The 18,227-nt window shown below is 45.3% G+C and overlaps 1 pseudogene; it reads left to right on the top strand.

The window, feature by feature from the left end:
• Nucleotides 1–4,377: 4,377 nt before the first annotated feature.
• LOC146703120 (uncharacterized) lies at nt 4,378–6,599 on the top strand (annotated as a pseudogene).
• The last annotated feature ends 11,628 nt before the right edge of the window (nt 6,600–18,227 follow it).

The following is an 18,227-nucleotide window of genomic DNA, read 5'->3' as shown; positions in this document are numbered from 1 at the left end:
CCCTCCAAACACGGGACGTGAATTGCGGCCCCCTATCCGAGACGATGTCCTCGGGGATCCCGTGAAGACGGAACACATGGGAGGTGAGGAGCCGGGCCGTCTCCAAGGCCGAGGGGAGCTTCGGGAGGGCGACGAAGTGTGCAGCTTTGGAGAAACGATCGATAATGGTAAGTATGGCGGTGTTACCAGCGGAGGGCGGCAGGCCCGTGACAAAGTCCAAAGAAACATGGGACCATGGTCGAGCTGGTGTAGGGAGAGGCTGCAGAAGACCCGGTGGAGGGCGGTTCGAAAGCTTATTCCGGGCGCAGGTCGAACAGGCGGCTACATACTCCTTGGCATCCCTAGTCATAGCAGGCCACCAGAAGTAACGTCGGAGGAACGAGCAGGTGCGGAGGACCCCAGGATGGCATGAAAAGCGGGCGGTGTGAGCCCACTGGAGAACCTGAGAGCGGACGGCTGAAGGAACGAAGAGGCGACCAGGTGGACCAGTGCCAGGATCCGGTTCGGTCTCCTGCGCCTCTTGGATGAGCCCCTCGATCTCCCAGGAGATGGCTCCAATTACGCAGGCGGCCGGGAGGACAGGCTCAGGGTCCGAGTCCTCCCCAGTGATGGAGAATTGCCTGGACAGGGCGTCTGGCTTTACGTTCCGTGTTCCTGGCCTGTAGGTGATAGTGAAGTCAAAACGAGCGAAAAACAGTGCCCACCTGGCTTGCCGGGAATTGAGACGTCTAGCCGAGCGCAGGTACTCCAGATTCTTGTGATCCGTCCAGACGATGAATGGTTGTGCTGCTCCCTCCAACCAATGTCTCCACTCCTCCAGGGCCAGCTTGACGGCCAGAAGCTCCCGGTCCCCGATGTCATAGTTACACTCTGCTGGGGAGAGACGGCGAGAATAAAAGGCACACGGGTGCAGCTTACCGTCCATCTGTTGAGACAGAACTGCCCCAACCCCGGAGTCCGACGCGTCCACTTCCACAACGAACTGCCGTGTAAGGTCCGGTTGCCGGAGTATGGGAGCGGTGGTGAACCTGTCCTTGAGCAGGGCGAAGGCTCGCTGAGCGGCAGAATCCCACTGGAAGGGAACCTTGGGAGAGGTGAGTTTAGTGAGAGGGAGAGCGATTCTGCTGAAATCACGAATGAACCGTCTGTAAAAGTTGGCGAATCCCAAAAAACGTTGCACTTGGCGGCGATCAGGAGGAGTAGGCCATTCCACCACAGCCCGCACTTTCTCCGGATCAGTCCGCAAGTCCCCCTTCTTGATAATGTGGCCCAGAAAACTCACTGACGCCACGTGGAAATCGCACTTCTCCCCCTTCACAAAGAGCCGGTTCTCCAGAAGGCGTAGCAGGACCTGCCGGACATGGACCTTGTGCTCCTCGAGTGTCTTAGAAAAGATCAAGATGTCATCCAAGTACACAAATACACAACGGTTAACAAAATCACGAAGGACATCATTAACCATCGCCTGAAACACTGCGGGGGCGTTAGTCAGCCCAAACGGCATCACGAGATACTCAAAGTGGCCCCGATGCGTATTGAACGCGGTCTTCCACTCATCCCCCTCCCTGATGCGCACCAGGTGGTAAGCGTTGCGCAGATCCAGCTTGGTAAAGACGGTCATGCCTTGAAGCAGTTCAAAGGCGGAGGAAAGCAACGGCAAAGGGTATTTGTTCTTAACAGTGATCTGATTAAGGCCCCGAAAGTCAATACACGGCCGCAGCGAACCATCCTTCTTATCCACGAAAAAAACCCAGCCGCGACAGGGGAAGAGGAGGGGCGAATCAACCCTGCCGCCAGCGACTCCGAGATGTAACGCTCCATAGCATCCCTCTCAGGCCGGGAGAGGCTGTACAGGCGGCTAGACGGCAGCGGAGCTCCAGGAAGAAGATCGACGGCACAATCGTACGGGCGGTGCGGGGGAAGGGACCGCGCCCGATCCTTACAAAAAACATCCCGCAGATCATGATAAACCCGCGGAACCATCGAGAGGTCCGGGGCGTCCGACGGCGAGGCCGTGGGTGGGAGCGAAACGGGGGAAGCCGCAGCCCGGAGGCAGTTCATATGGCAGGCCACACTCCAACCTAGTACGGCACCCTTCTCCCAGTCGATATGCGGGTTGTGGAGGACAAGCCAGGGGTGACCCAGAACCAGCGGAGTGAGAGGAGCCTTAAACGAAAAAAAACAAATCCTTTCTGCGTGATTGCCAGAGAGAGATAATGAAAGGAATTCAGAAACATGAGTGATGTCAGGCAGGCGCTGGCCCGACAGTGCGTGAACGCGGAGGGGGCGTGACAGAGGCTCCAAGGCGATGTTCAGTTTGGCGGCGAGTGAGGTGTCAATAAAGTTCTGCTCAGCCCCAGAGTCAATGAGAACGGAGAGAGAATGAGAAACAGTCCGAACACGCAGAGTAGCCGGCAAAAGAAGCCTGGGGAGAGGGCTTTCACTCGACAGATCGCCCACCAGCACCCTCACGATCACTGGTGAGCGCGCCCTTTTGCCAGCGTTGGGCAGGAGGAGACAGAGTGGCCTTTACGGCTGCAATAAACGCACTCACCGGAGGCAAGACGGCGCTGGCGCTCCGCGGGCGACAGCCGTGAGCGCCCAAGCTGCATGGGCTCTTCCCCATCCCCGGTGTCGGCGTCACACGACCCATGGGCTGCAGTAGGGGTCCCACAAAAGTCCAGCGGGGCATGCCCCGAACGCGCGCGTGCGCTCCGATGTGTGCGCACCTGATCGTCCACCCGCATACACAAAACCAGAAGCGCATCCAGGGAGGAAGGCAGTTCACGGAGCATTAGTTCATTCTTTATTTCCTCATTAATATTAGTGAGCAATGCACTTTTAAGGGCCTCTTCCCCCCATTTCGCCTGTTCAGCCAAGGTAGAAAAGTCAATAGAAAAATCAGCCATGCTGCGTTTACCTTGTTTAAGCGCAAGCAAGCGCTGGCCGGCGGTGGCAGTTGTGGCTTTCCTGTCAAACACACCTTTAAACTTAGTAAGAAAGTCAGAAAAGGTGATGTCCGGCTCCGCCTGAAGCGCAGCTTGAGCCCAGGTTAGAGCACGGTCCTGGAGTAACTGGACGATATAAGCGATTTTCGCACCATCAGTAGAAAAGGTTTGCGGTTGCTGGCGAAACTGAAGGGCACACTGAGTGAGAAAACCAGCACATTTATCAATCTCTCCCATGAAAGCCCTGGGAGTAGGGAGGAATCTGTCAACGTGAACAGGTGGCGCGACACTTACAGCTGGAACTGGCGCCTCCAACGGAGGAGCGGCGACCAGAGGAGCGGCCGGTAGCGGTGTTAGCCGAGCCACGGCCTGTGTGAGGTTCGCGAGCTCTGCTCGAAGGTGAATGAACATCTGCTCGTGGCGTGCCAGCATCGCGGCCAAAGTGGCGAGGGTGGGAGTCGAGACCGCTGGGTCTGCTGAATCCATTTCCGTGGCTGGATGATTCTGTCACGATCTGGTACAGGGATTCAAGCGCAGAGCGGTAAGGTATCTCCAAGGTGTGGTTTATTTACAGTGCAGTGCAATATATGTACAGTGAAGGGATCCAAAACTCCGGGGGGGAAATCACAGGGTAACTCGCTCACGTCTTCTTCTCTCACACTCACACACTTTCCCGCAGCAGGGAGGTCGCAGGTCCGGGGGGGGGGATCTGAAGCAGACGAGAAGGCAGGTCACCAACTAATCACAAGTCACGGATATGAAGCACAAGAGCTGTGAGAACACTAACGTTAGGGGTACAATCATCCAGCGACGAGAGGATCTGTGTTCCAGCCTCAAATAGTGCTCCCGGTGATGATGGGTGAGTGTTGTCAGGTGTGTGTGTGGGCCAAGGGCGGGAGCCCACAGTGAGCTCCGCCCAGGCAGAGAGGGAGAAAACAGCAACAGCAATTGTAGCCTTGTGGGGCCGACCGGGCAGGCACGGAGACCATGACAGTAACGCGTTACAGTAACTACGTTATTATTGCGGTAACGAGCACGGTAACTAGTTATTATGCCAAAATCAGGAACACGTTACTCGTTACTGGGATTTAGATAGGGTCGTTATTCGTTACTTCGTGTGTTGCGTTCGACTTACCTCGGAAATCGGAACACGAACCTGGGAATAATGTCACACTTGAGTAAACGGCATTCTGGTTAGCCTCGTCGGAGAAGTCTGGATTCCAATATGGCGACGCCCTCGAAAACAGTTGTTTTGCTAGCCCTCTACAAAAACAAATTACTACTAAACACATATGCAGCTCATCTGCAGTCTGACTTCCTACTGGGAAAGCAGAATTTCCGAGGCCCGAGTACAAAGGAAAGCACCACGACTGCAGTTTCCATGTTGGACATAAAAAGCGCACATCACACTGTGACGAAAGCTACAATCATGGCGGCAGTCAAAGATGGTCCAGGCATGGGTTTTCTCTCCTGGAAATATTCACATTATTTCTCCTTTCTGATGGTAAAAGACAGGAATATTGTCGTGAACTGTACTCTCTGTGGAGGTTCTAAAACTCTTTCGACATCAAAGACTAGCAATTCTAATCTGATGAAACATCTTCAGAAACAGCATGCATCTACCAAGTTAGTTGAAAAAGAACCCGAAGGCAACGTCGGTGACTTTAGCTCCGTTGACGCTATTCCAGCAAAACAACGAAAGCTTGATTTCGGACAGCCTGCTGCACAGTCCATCACCCAGCCCCAGCTACACAGGCTGATTGCCAGGTATGTTGTTGAAGACATGAAACCCATCTCAACGGTTGAGTCCCATGCTTTCAGACAACTGATTAGTCATATACCTGTGCGAGGGAGAGCTGGGAAGGCACTATCCAGAAAGACATTTTCCAGTTTCCTAGACCAAGAATATGCCAACATGGAGTCAGAGCTCAAAAATACACTTGACATGGTAGAATACATCTCCACAACAGCAGACATTTGGACTGTGCATAATAAAAGTTTTCTTGGTGTGACCGCGCATTAGATAAATGCACAAAACATGAAACGTGAGAAAGCAGCGCTGGCATGCAGGCGATTTATGGGTCGACATACGTATGACAGTATTGCATCTGAGCTGGACAACATTAACTCATCTCATGGCCTATCGTTTAAAATCACATCAACTGTAACGGATAATGGCTCCAATTTTGTCAAGGCTTTTAAAGTGTACCAGCCACCACCTGAGTCAGATGACTCTGAATATGAGGAGGATGAGGTGACTTTTGTTTCGATTGGGGATGTGCTGCAGAATGGTGCTGATAATGTTGATGATGCAATTTCTTTACCGCCACATCAGAGATGTGCATCGTACACAATGAATCTTATCTCTTGCACTGATGTGGAGAAGTGGCTATTGTCTGAAGCTGCAACAAAAACCATCTACAGAAGTGCCACCACAAAATGTGCAGGGCTGTGGAACAAGGCCAGTCGTTCCACAGTGGCTGCTGAGATTGTGGAAGACATTATTACAAAGAAGCTACTAGTACCTTGCACAACAAGGTGGAACTCGTTCTATTATACTCTGGAGAGAATTTCAAAGATACCTTTGGTGGAGCTGAACACAATCTCATCCACATTACAGTTGAAATGATTCAATGAGAGGGAGCATCAGTGTATCAGAGAGTACTGTGCAGTCATGAAACCACTTACTGTGGCACTGGACATTCTTCAAGGAGAAGACCATTGTTTTTATGACACACTCATACCCACACTGGAATCGCTGATGACCAAGACTCTGGCTATAAAAAATGGTCTGCAAATTATTGTTGGGCTACCAGATACAGTTGTCCAGGTAAGAGATGATATTTTCATTTGTGTTTATCTTTAATGAAATGTATTACTCAATTGCTTTTTATATTGTGCTGTGCTGTTGTGTCACATGCAAGTGAATGCTGTTACAGTTACAGATACTTAACCCCAATAAATAAATAAAATAAATACAACATAGTAAAATACACACTATTTACAAATTAAAATACATTCTATATAAAACTACAGCATGTTTTTAATGTTTAATTAATTTAATGTTGAAACAATGCATACTTTCTCATGCAAAATGTTTTTTGCACTTTTACTGTGTCATTATTACAGGCAGTCAAAACAAGGTTTGCACATGTCCTTGGAAGGGAAGATGCTTTGCTGGCTGCTGTGACACTACTAAAATTTAAGCTTCGTTGGTTACATGACCAGGCGCGGAAGGACCTCGCAAAGGCATGTCTGCTGGTAGAGTGTCGAAAACTTCTCCCTGAGCAAGATCAGCTACAACCAGGTACCAGCGTCACCAACACAACACAGCACCCGGGTTATAGCAAAGAGGATGAGTTCTTCTCCTTTGAAGAGAATGAGGACATATATGCCACTGCTGAAGGTGAGGTAGCCGAGTACCTCAAATCAGGAGCAACAGGGTTAGACTCTCTGAATCATTTCCCGATGATAAAGAAACTCTCTCTTAAACTTAATGCAGCCACTCCTTCAAGTGCCCCAGTTGAAAGGCTTTTCAGCCTGGGAAACCTGATTCTCACTCCAAAGAGGAACAAGTTGTCTGATCATAAGTTTGGGAAGCTTCTCCTCTTGAGGTACAATTGTTGGTTTGATGGAACCAAAGTTGAGTAGTGCTCATATGATGATGATGTGTTGCCTTCAGTTGTGCTCTACAAGGTAAAGTAGGTTAATATTTCCAAGTGAAACTTGGGCTTCTGAAGCACTTAAAATACCACTATATTTTATTTATCTACATGGCCTGTATGGAGGAAATATTATTTTGGTTTGACTGTTTATGAAGCTGAAAATACTTATTATTTATTTTATTTCTGTTTGTGGGGCTGAAAATACTTATAATTAATTTTATTTCTCTTCTCTTTCTCTGAAAATACTTTTATTACTGAACATGAGGTCTCCAGTTGGTGCAATTCAGCAGTTAAGTTTACAAAGTTGAGTTCAGTTAACTTTACAAAGAATGGACAAACCTCACCGTGTTTATGTTAAATCATTTTTGCACTACATTTTTTGCACTTTGATACCTACTTTGATACCTACAGCTCCTAAATGGTCTGAGGTACAGTTTAATGTTGGCACTGCTAAAAGCATACTTTCTGTCCATTTAAATGGCAAAAATAAATATCTTTCAAAAGTTTCAACACACTGTATGTTGTGTTTTGTGATCCACTGCTTCTTCCTAGTGATACTACATACAATGATTAGATTTATAACACTGCTGTAACAAACCCAAAATGATGTGATTGCATTTGTAGAGGGTTGAAACAATAGAAATTAATTAAAACAGACAGATAAAAAAGTGACACATAAAACAAACTTTGTTAATTTCTAATTTAGTTTCATTCATTTCATCATTAACTTGCACTCGCACTACTACACTGCCATTTTAACCATTTTAGGTTCAGGCCATTAGGTGGCACAGTGTACTTGTGGAAGGATAGTGCTAACATGTAAGCAAGCTAGAAGACTGGCATCCTTGCTGGGTATCCAGTTAGGGAAGCAACACATTAATAAGAAAATTCTGGGTAAAACCAAAGTTACTTTCCCTAGTAACTAGTTACTTTAAAAGTAACTAGTAACTTGAAGTAACTGAGTTACTTTTGATAGGAGTAACTAGTAATGTAACTAAGTTACTAATTTAAAGTAACTTACCCAACACTGCATATTACAAAACAATAATATGATAAACTTTCCAGATTGGAGTGGTAAAGGATTCAAATACTTAAAACATATATTAGAAGGAACAGAATTTATTCCATTTGACAGACTAGTTACACAATATGGGATCAACAAGAAAAGATTTTTAGAATATCAACAAATTAAATCCATAGTAAAAAAGAAATTTAAACCGGGTCAAGTTGAACTACAAACACCACCAAGTGTGGTTCAATTTCTTACTCTTAAAACCCCAAAATCACTTTCCAAAATATACAGAATGCTTTCTAAAAGAGATGAATCAATATCACTTCCTATTGCAAAATGGGAAGCGGATTTGCTTAAAAACCTTTCATCTAATTAGAAATCCCAGTCTTCAATTAATTCAATACAAAATACTACATAGAGTGCACTATACAGGTCATCGGATGTTCAAGATGGGCTTTACGTCTACCAACAACTGCTCACACTGCCAAACCAATTCACCGGACAATTATATCCACGCTCTTTGGTTCTGTCCACCAGTTCAAAAGTTTTGGCGCGAGATATGTGAAGACTTATCAAAGTGTCTGAAATGTAACATTCCAACTTCCCCTTTAGTGTGTTTGTTGGGCAGCTTAGATAATGTCACTACAGAAAAGAATATAGCCCATATGGTTTTCACTGCCCTATGCATAGCCAAGAAAACAGTCCTCATGAACTGGAAAAATAAAAATAATCTTAATTTTAACCAATATAGAAATTATCTATTAGATTACATTAGTCTTGATACAGCCTCTGCCACCACATCAGATCAATTGCTCTGGGCTCCTTTGATCAGCTCCATCACCTAGTGGGGGTGGGGGGGTCATAGTTTGGTCCCACCTTCACTGTTGTGATTGGTGTGGGGGTAGGGACAGGCTTGGGGCGTCGGGGGATTCCCCAGGACCATCTTCCTTGGAGGGCTCAACCCGGGGTTGCGGTCATGGCCTATTAAGGGCTCTGTTGGCTCTTAGGTGACAGTTTCCTCGTGGCTGCGTGCAGCGGGGCTAGGGGAGGGTCTGTGCTGACGGATGTGGGTTACTGACCTGGTAGCCTGGCTGCCCCTGGGTGGGTCTGGGACAGGCGTGAGGTTCTGGGGGTGCTCCGTCTCTGGGCTGGGGCCCTGGCTGAGCCTTGGGGGCTTGGGTCCTGGTTGGTGTGTTGCCGGGGTTGTGGGCGGGTGGGTGTATGGGGGCCCAGCCCTGGCATCGGGTGCCGCCAGTGCATCGAGCCACCTGGGGGGCTCTTCAACTGGTGGGGGAGGCTGTTACATCTTGCAGGTGGTCTTCTCTCTTCAGGAACTCACTCTGCAGGAGGGGGAGATAAAGGAGAGGTGGAGGAAGATCTCAGCCTGGCCGTCTATCGTCTTGTGTAGTCTGGAAGATGAGTGTATGACGGGGTGGGTGCAGTTTTCTCTGTGGTGGGGTTGGGTGGGCTGTCCCGGGCTCTGTGGGGCCAGGCGGCGCTGCTGAACTGGGCCCCGGTCTGGATGGGCCTGGGCCCCCTTTCCCTCGTGGGTTGCAGAGTATGGGGGTGCCTATTGGGGTCAGCGGGGGAGCTGGCCCCAGGGAGGGGTCACTTGCCCCTCCCTTCCTTCCCTCCCCATCTCCAGCTGCCTCCCTCTTCCCGCTCCACCACAATCACCCACACATGCAGGGCCTTGGGGTAAAGGTGTGTCACCAGGGTGCAGGGGAGGCATCCCCCCCCTCTGTCCCCTTCTGGCTGCCTGTGCCTCAATTTTATCCCACAACTTAGACATTACTCACACTCTCATAACACATACACATAGGACCTTGGGGGTGGGCACGCTACACGGAATCCAAAAGACCATCAGGGTGTACAACCTCACCCCTGGCGTCGTTGCCCACCTCTCAATTTTAAATACATGTAGACATTGAGGGCCATCAGGAGGGGCTATGCGCTTACCTGCTGCTCTCTGGCAGGTAGCTCCATGCCCTCCTGGGTTTTAAATGCACCTTAGAACACACATGCATCAACACTACATATGAGCGGGCGGAGGGAGGTTTGGAGTCTTCACACACCCCCGTTCTCTGCGAACTGTTGGAGCGGGGGGTCTGGGAGGAGGAGTTGGCCGTCCGATTGGGGTCTGGAATGTGGGGCCTCCCTGCTGCTGCCGAGTCGGGGCGGTCTGCTTCTCCCCACCGCAGGGAAAAGGGTAACACTACCTGGGTCTGGGTGCAGTTTCCCCCTCCAGGGACAAGGGTACCTAGACCTGGGGTATAGAGTAAGCTTGGGGAGTGTGATTGTGTGTACAGCGTCTCTTCATGTCTGTCTCCACGTTGGGTGAGTGTTGAGTAATTGCATATGAGAGCATGAGGGTGGGAATGGATGTCTGTATCTGTGTGTGCCTGTATGTCTGTGTCTATATGTCAGGTTGGGTATCAGACGCCACCTCTCTGGGGACATCTCAGGCCCTCCAATGTATGGAGGACTATCTCCCCCACCACTTCCCCTGCCAGTGGCAGACGCCCTCAGACATCGGTGTGTTGGTGGTTCTTTGTGTCCGGGGGTGGGCGTCCAGGTACACACCGGCTCACTCCTTGGTGGCTGCTTGTCGGGGCCTGGAGCCTGGGGCTCGCTCGGGCCACTTCGGGGGTGGGGTGCCCTCAGCCTCTCGGCCTGGGGCTCGGTCACTCAGGCACAGCTGGCTGCCGGCCGAGCTCACGGGCACGTCACTGCAACTCCCCCTGGCTTCTGCTCCGCAGCTGCTGAGTGACCTCTCATCTGGGGCTCTCCTCAGCTCTTTCCGGGACAGTGGCGCAGCTGCCCCTCTGTTGGTCTTCCTTGGTCTCTTGTGTTCTGAGGGCCTCTGGATGTCTGGAGTTTTGATCTCCTCCATACCTGCTTCATGCCCTGGAGGACGGGGCTGTGGCTCCCCCACACCCTCTAGCAGATCATTTAAATACAAGCGCGCTCATGCTCACAGGTGTACACACGGGTGCTCACACACACAAACTACACCCTTTTTGGCTCCTATCTCAAAGCACACTGTGCGCTGTCGATCTTACGTGCTGGACAATATTTAGTATTTACTGTTATATTCCCATAGATCATCGTGATGTTGTTTATTATGTTGCTCTTTTTTTTTCCTTCTGCTTGTTTTCTCTTTTTTCTTTCTCAACAGGTGATCCAGGTGATTGATATATGTATTTTTTGTCTGCTTATTTTGTTGGTTTTTGTTTTTTGCCCCTCTCCCCCGTCCCTCTTCCCCGCTGTTTTTCTTTCCCTCTTTTTTTCTCCCCTTTCTTTTCCCCAGTCAAGTCTGTCCCGTATTTAGCAAGTGAAAATAAAATAAAATAAACAATAAAAGGTGAATCAAATAGACCATTACGGCAAGGCTGGGATGGTCCATTTGGTAAAGTAAATCCGTTGGGCATCTTTCTTCGCCTTTAGGCAATAATTCTGATGGCAAAAGAGCCTAACGGGACAGGCAAAAACAACAACAAAAAAACAACAACAAAAAAACAAAAAAAATAGAATAGGATTTGCACATACTGGTTTGAACACTACAGTATTCATGATAGGGAAACATTATACAGGGAAATGTGGCTACTGTGGAGAAGAGGAAACTATAGAACATGTTATATTACACTGTCAGAAGTATCAGGTGGAGAGAAGACAACTGACCCAAAACCTCAGCAGCATAAAAATGAAACTGGATCTTATTGAATTACTGCAAAAGTAGTCAAGAAGTGAAAGTTAACAGGCCTTATTACAGTTTGCAAAAGACACTAAATTGTTTGGGAGGATTTGAGGGTTTTTTTTTTAGTTTTTTTTTATCGACGTTCCAGTCCACGCTCCATACCAGTTGGTGGTGGTAATGCACCATTTTGTTGTTTGCCAACCGCCAATAAAAGTCAGAAGAAGAAGAAGAAGAAGAAGAAGAAGAAGGAAAAAATTGCCCTGAAGTCGAATCAGGAGAAATACCACTATATATTAGAAGGCAACAGTTAATGGTTAACGATTGGATAAATTTGAAAGGTCATAATAAAAATCATCCTGTTAGGAAAGTGTTGGGAAAGAGGAAAAGATTTTAAAAATAGTTTTGGGTGGGTTGGGTGGGTTTAAGGCCTACATGGAAATACATTAAAATAGATAGATCATTATCGGATATTAAGAAGAGAAAAATGACAACAGATATTTGTCAAGAATTTTATAATCAAGTGCAGAACAAGTACAGTGACTATTTACAGATGGATTGAAAGATCCAAAAACTGAAGCAACTAGTGTGGCAGTTATCATTCTGGAATATATATGCAGTAGAGTTATGCACAATATTATTTGGCTTTAGAATGGGTGGAAGACAGTAGAATTTCAAAAATAATAATTTGTAGTGATTCATCGTCAGCATTGTTAAGCATTAAAAATGGAAACACAAGTAGCCACCAGCAAATTCTGTATGAAGTTCTTTTTGCTCATCATAGATTGTGTGAAAAAAAATATATTAATAATGTGGACTCTGGCTCATATAGGTATTGTGGGTAATGAATGATCAGATAGGTTGACTAAAGAAGCTATTAAAAAAGTAGATGTTGATATTCAGATTCCGTTGTCGAAATCTGAAGGGACAAGTATAGTTTGGAAAGAAAGTAAGAATTTATGGAAAATGCAGTAAAAGGGAGACATTCATATAGAGTGCAAAAACCAGTAGAAGTTACAAGAAATAGAGGAATAAATAGGCAGGAGATAATTATAAGTAGAATAAGAACAGGTCATTGTTGTCTGAATGGCACTCTTTTTAGGCTGGGGAAACCGACTGAAACCAACTGTCCTTTTGATTTGCCCTTGATTACACATCATTATGTTAATTGTGACAGATTTAATTATAAAAATCTGCACACAGAAACCAAGAACAGGTTAATCTTGTCATTTAGATTTAAAGCCAATTTACTGGATACCTTACCACAAGTACAGAAACACACCTCAAGAAAAAAAAACACTTAGATGAAAAATACCAGTGAAAAGTAACTGAATAATGAATAATTACAAAAAAAAATATGGATAATTTTTGATCTTCAGAGTTTTGGTTTGTTTCTATACCAGAGTTTTAGGAGCAAGCTGTTTGACCAGCAGGGTTACCAGCATGTTGGCTAGGATCAAACTGGCTAGCAGGGCCAGCAGAGGTGTCAACTGACTTTGACCACTGCTTAACTGGATCACTGGGTCAGTAAGAGAAGAACCAAAGGTTACATTTAATGTGTCCATAAACTTTATGTCATCTATAAGAGTACAGTTGAGGAGACATGAGAGCTTCAATGTACCTCTGCTCCCTGGAATTGGAACAAGCGGTCCAAGTGAGATGGATGAAGTGTCATGAAAAGATGTGTCCCTCCGGACTCGCCTGTGGTAGCCCAGGTAACAGCGCTGAGGGGGAAAAAAAATGTTTATAGGCTTCTGCTGATTTAACAGTTTCAAATTTGTACACAAGAATGAAAACCAATAAAAATGAAAACAATACGAATTAAAAACATTGGTACATACAGCTGTACAATTGTATCTCAAAAGACACAGGTGGACCCGGCAATGAAGGTAAATGGATGAATAGTTGGTAAAAGTGAACATCCTGAAGGAGAATCAGGCCTCAGTGGAGATGCCGTTCTGAATCAGCTCTACTGTTCCATCAGCTTCATTGGGACCCCTGGAAGACATTTAAATATCCCAGATTATAAAGCAAAGTAGCAGAATTCATTATGAGGAAGAATTGGTGGAGAAACCGAGGAGAGGTCTGTCTGGGGCTGACTCTTTCAAGTTTTTAATAAAGTATACTAAGACAAGGTGAACTTCTCTTACTCTGCAGTAACAAGATGGGCAGATGGGGTAGTTTGGCATGTTGACTGGTGTGGCCCAGCAGGAGTCCCGAATGGTGGAGATCTGGCTTTGATCCACTCCTTCTGTTTGCACCTCCACATTTAACCTCTGATCTATTTCCATTTCTATGTTTGTGTTACTCCTGAAGGGGAAGCGGAAGCCAGGGTCCTGGAAGGGGATCATTCTCATGCTGTACTGTCCTTGACCGGTTGCAATCTTCTTCCTAATGATGGTATAAAACACATAATAATGCTAAAAATGGGTTGATTACCAAATGATTGTAAATATGTTTTATCTATCATTTTATCTCAAGAGCTTCCCAAAAATAAAAATTTTACATTTTAATAGTGAATCCAGTTCACTTCCATTTTTACAGATGTAAACTATGAGCTTACAATGTAGTGCGTTTACATTTAGCTGCGAATGCTGTGCTAGCTGTAGATATTTGCAATTTAACATCCATGAACATTAAAATATGTAACACTGATGTGTGACAACCCCCACCCCTCTCAAAAAACTGTAGCTTTGACAAGTAGTAAACAGACCGGTAGTTATATTGCATCTTTCTACTCAGCACTCAAATCTGTTTCTGTCTCATTCACCCAATCACCCACACATTAATTTGTGCATACAGCACATTTTATCAATGCCTACGTGCTTTCAAACATTCACAGGCTCACACAACAGTGGATGCATGAGGAGTAACTTGGGATTTAGTATCTTGCCCAAGGATACTTTGGGATGTGGAGTGGAGGAATCTGGAGTTAAACAACCTTCCAAGTGTTGGAAAACCCATGCTACCACTTGAGCCACACCCTCCCTGTAGATGTAAACTCCTTGCTGGTGGTCTCGCCCCTTCTGCGTCCAGCTGTTAACAGGGGTCGGACTCCTCTACAGAGGCATAGGGACAAGAATCAAATAAAAGAAAGCCAATCTTTCAAAGAAAACTGACAAGCTCTATGATGAAGACATTACTTAATTGTTCAGCACAAACTTACTTCACAGCAAACCAGAGCGCCATTCAGGGATGTCTAGCCCAAAAACAGAGCAGGTTTTCTCATAGGCTGAGACAGCAGAACACAACATGCCATTAGCTGGAGTGTAGAGGCAGAGGTCATAGACACAGGAAGTGAAAAATGGCTCAGGGTGAGAGTGCAGGTGGCAGGCACCAAATAGTGTTAGTGCTTAGTGTTTACCGTTACTGTTTTATTGGGTCCAATCCTGATGTACACACTTTCTGGATGATTTGACAGGTATATTTGGAGCGTGACATTCACATCTCTGGGAGCAACCGTCTGTCCAGAAGGACTCGCCAGCCTGTGTGAGAAAATTTAACTTAAGGAGAAAGAATGATCAAAGTTAATAGCAAAGTACACCATGTATTTATTGTTACCAAGCCATTATAGTAGAATTCATCATATTGGCAGCCACAGCCTTCCACTGGGACACACCTGGTTCCAGATGACATTGAAAGATGACATTAAAACTTGTTCACTTTATGACTACTAAAAACAGTTTCTCTATTATTGCTAAAAGATGACAAAATGAATGTTTCATTGTTGTCACATTGTTTTTTTTTTAATCATTACTAAAGCTAGACATTGACAAAAATGAAAATTTTCCTTTTATTGCTAAAAGATGCAACATTAATATTTTATTTATGCTAAAATTTGTAAATAAATAGACATTCCTCAATTAAATTAGGTTGTCATATTGTTTTTATTATCATTGTCATTTAACATCATCATCCACAGTAGTATCCACACTCGTAGTCCAAGAGTACTTGTCTCGCGTTTGGTAAAGTGGTATAGTTGGTAAAGGTGAACATCCTGAATGAGAAACGGGCTAGGGTGGCCGTTTTGAAGCAGCTCTACTGTGCCATCTGCTGGACACCTAGTTAACAGCATAATGTGAAAGTTACAGTGTTAATGTGCAAACAACTTAGTTATGATAAGAAGATGATTAAAGTTCACCCATCACAAAAGACAAGAAAAGAAAAGAAAAGTTAAGACAATGTCTTTACTGTGTGGTGATCAGATCCCAGCGCACGGGGTAGCTGGCATGATTAACAGGCGTTGCCCAGCAAGAGTCCAGAATAGTGGAGATCTGCCGCTCATCAATTCCCTGCGTCTGAACTAGAGCAGGGCGATATGGCCAAAAATATATATATCACGATATATATTTGAAAATTTGCGATAACAATATAACTGACGATATAATTTCTGCGAGACAAAATACAACTCCAAAACTTTAGTAGCACAAAAAAAACCCATCCATTTATTTTCACTTAAATAAGCAGCTGTTTTTATGTGCATTAAAGCTATATAAACATTTAACAATGCAAATGCAAATTTCTTGCTGAAAGTGTAACCAAAAGGCATTTCCAGTAGAAATGGGCTGACATATCATGAGCATAACTATTTATAATATCCACTAAGTTAAAAAGAGGAGCTTTGCAACATTAAACTGCAATGTGCCAAATAAAAAAGTCAAATACGTATTTTTCGGACCATAAAGTGCATGGGATTATAAGGCACAATAAGCGGAACAAAGCAGTCAGATAAACTTTGTTCAACTCATTCTTCTTGCTTCCTCCACTTCTGTACCATTCATTCATTAATGCTGTATTCTATCACAGCTGCTCTATTCCCATGTTGTTGCAGTATATTAATGTTAAGAGATATATTCTAAAACACTTCTTCAGCAGAGAATCAGAGAGGAGAAACACACAGATTTTCTTGCTAGCAAGGGCAGTCACCAGAGCGCACGCACAAGAGTGAGGCTCAGAGACTCGCACTGAGAGACTGCCCTTGTCTTTATTTATACTTCAGTGGGCGTTTCTTCCTTACATTGGAATGTGGAGGTGTATATGTATGTGTGTGTGCGTGTGTGTGTCAGAGTGTGACCCCATAAACGACTTCCCTTAACCTGCTGGTCTGGAAAATCCAACAGTTGATCTATATGTAAAAAAGGGCATTTAGACTAAAACCGACATAGCTACGTTAATCCTACCGCAAAACAATAAGACAAGGTACGACCTTTCCCAAGCGCCCAGGATGTGGGTGTGAATGCCAGAGCACTCTGGAATGCACGCAAAGCTTTTGCAGACTATTAAGGATCGCACATCCTATCACTACCATATGTAAACTTATATTATTAAAAGATTATACTGACTACTAAGTACAATTTTCCATTGACAATTAATGACTAACTACGTATTGTGGATGGATTATCTCAGTTGTTCTCCTGGCTGAAGTTTGGTCCGTTTACAACATCCTACCATGCAACTGCATTTGTCTCTAACCATCAGGAACCTTCACGTTAACTTTTATGTGGAAAAGTGAGACAAGTTTGTGGGTTTTTTGTGCAGCTTCGGCTGTCCTTTTAACTGCTCGCTGGTTAGCTAGCGTGAGCTATAAGCTAACAGCTAGCCTGGTTAATGACGCTGGAGTTCAACACGCATGCAAACAGCTCGTCTCTACTGCTTTAACTGTTAAAACAGAAGTCAATACTGGGGCTGGCAGGATTTATTATGTGAAAAAGCAGCTTGTTTAGTTTAAACAGTCTGCATTAAGCTGGGCAAACACTGTGTGATTTTTTTTTGAGTCGCGTTATTCAGCTCCTGCTCAAACTGTACAATTGAATCGCAAGGGTTAAAAGTTCATAGGTCACGATGCAGGGTCTCACACTATACGGCCTGATGCTCTGATGCGACCTGAGTGCTCAAACTGTGCATCCATAACATGAAGCTTATCATACAAAATCTGTCTCTCGCTCTCCCTCTCTCTGTCTTACAGACGCACACACACCACCACCATCAACTTTGCTAAATTACTAATGAAAAACATTGACCAGACAGCTGCAATTGAGCAGCAATGTCCATCCAACCCTTTTCATGGTTGTTGTAGTCGTCACAATTTTGTGAGGACACATTGAAAAGCCTCGTATACGGAAGCGTAGAGCTGCCACCCAGCCAAAAGAAAAATAGAAAAGTATATTGTTCTAACAATATACCTTTCACGTTTGAACAATATAATATCACGTCATTACATAATTATCACGTTCGTACAATATAAATATTATATAGGCTACATCGCAGCTCCAGTCATGGCTTCCATCAATGTCTTTCTCGTCTTTTCCCAGAGTAACAGCCAAACAGGAGGATCTATTGGCTAGCACTGCTTAGCCTTCCACGCATTCTTATTTTAAACTTAATCTGGAATTCATTGCAAACCGTTTGTGCGGGATATGAATGACAGGATTTTGTTTTTCTACAAGAGTTAGTAAAAAACATCTCCAGTGTGATCAAATCTTCTTGCCAAACATCTGCAGCTTGCCAGTGTATACAGCACTATAATGACCAGACCTAATTCTTTTGAAAACCATACATCTTTCCACAGGTCTCAACTTCATCAGACATCACCTAGACTCAGAGCTGGATGAGGCCAGCACAAACAGCAGCCTAACAGACTAAGATGATGGATCCATGGGGTCAGGAAAGCCAGAAGCAGGGGAACTGGAGAGGTACCTTTCATGTCCATTCACTGGAGGTGTGGATATATTGCATGGCGTTCCTCACATCAAGAAGCTGTTGATCAAAATCAATACAGCTCTTCATGCATCTGGAGCTTGTGAAGGACTTCTCAGTCATGCAGGACTCTGTTCACTGTTCACTGCTAAACCGTTACAGCTTCACAGAAAGAACCTTGAGAGCAAACTGCTGCTGAAGCTTAACCATCA

This window comes from Copadichromis virginalis, linkage group LG8 (assembly GCF_057382275.1).
Source record: "Copadichromis virginalis isolate Kocher_CV1m ecotype Utaka linkage group LG8, C_Virginalis_male_GT1.1, whole genome shotgun sequence".
Lineage (NCBI taxonomy): Eukaryota > Metazoa > Chordata > Actinopteri > Cichliformes > Cichlidae > Copadichromis > Copadichromis virginalis.
This window is presented reverse-complemented; position numbering and strand designations above follow the sequence as displayed.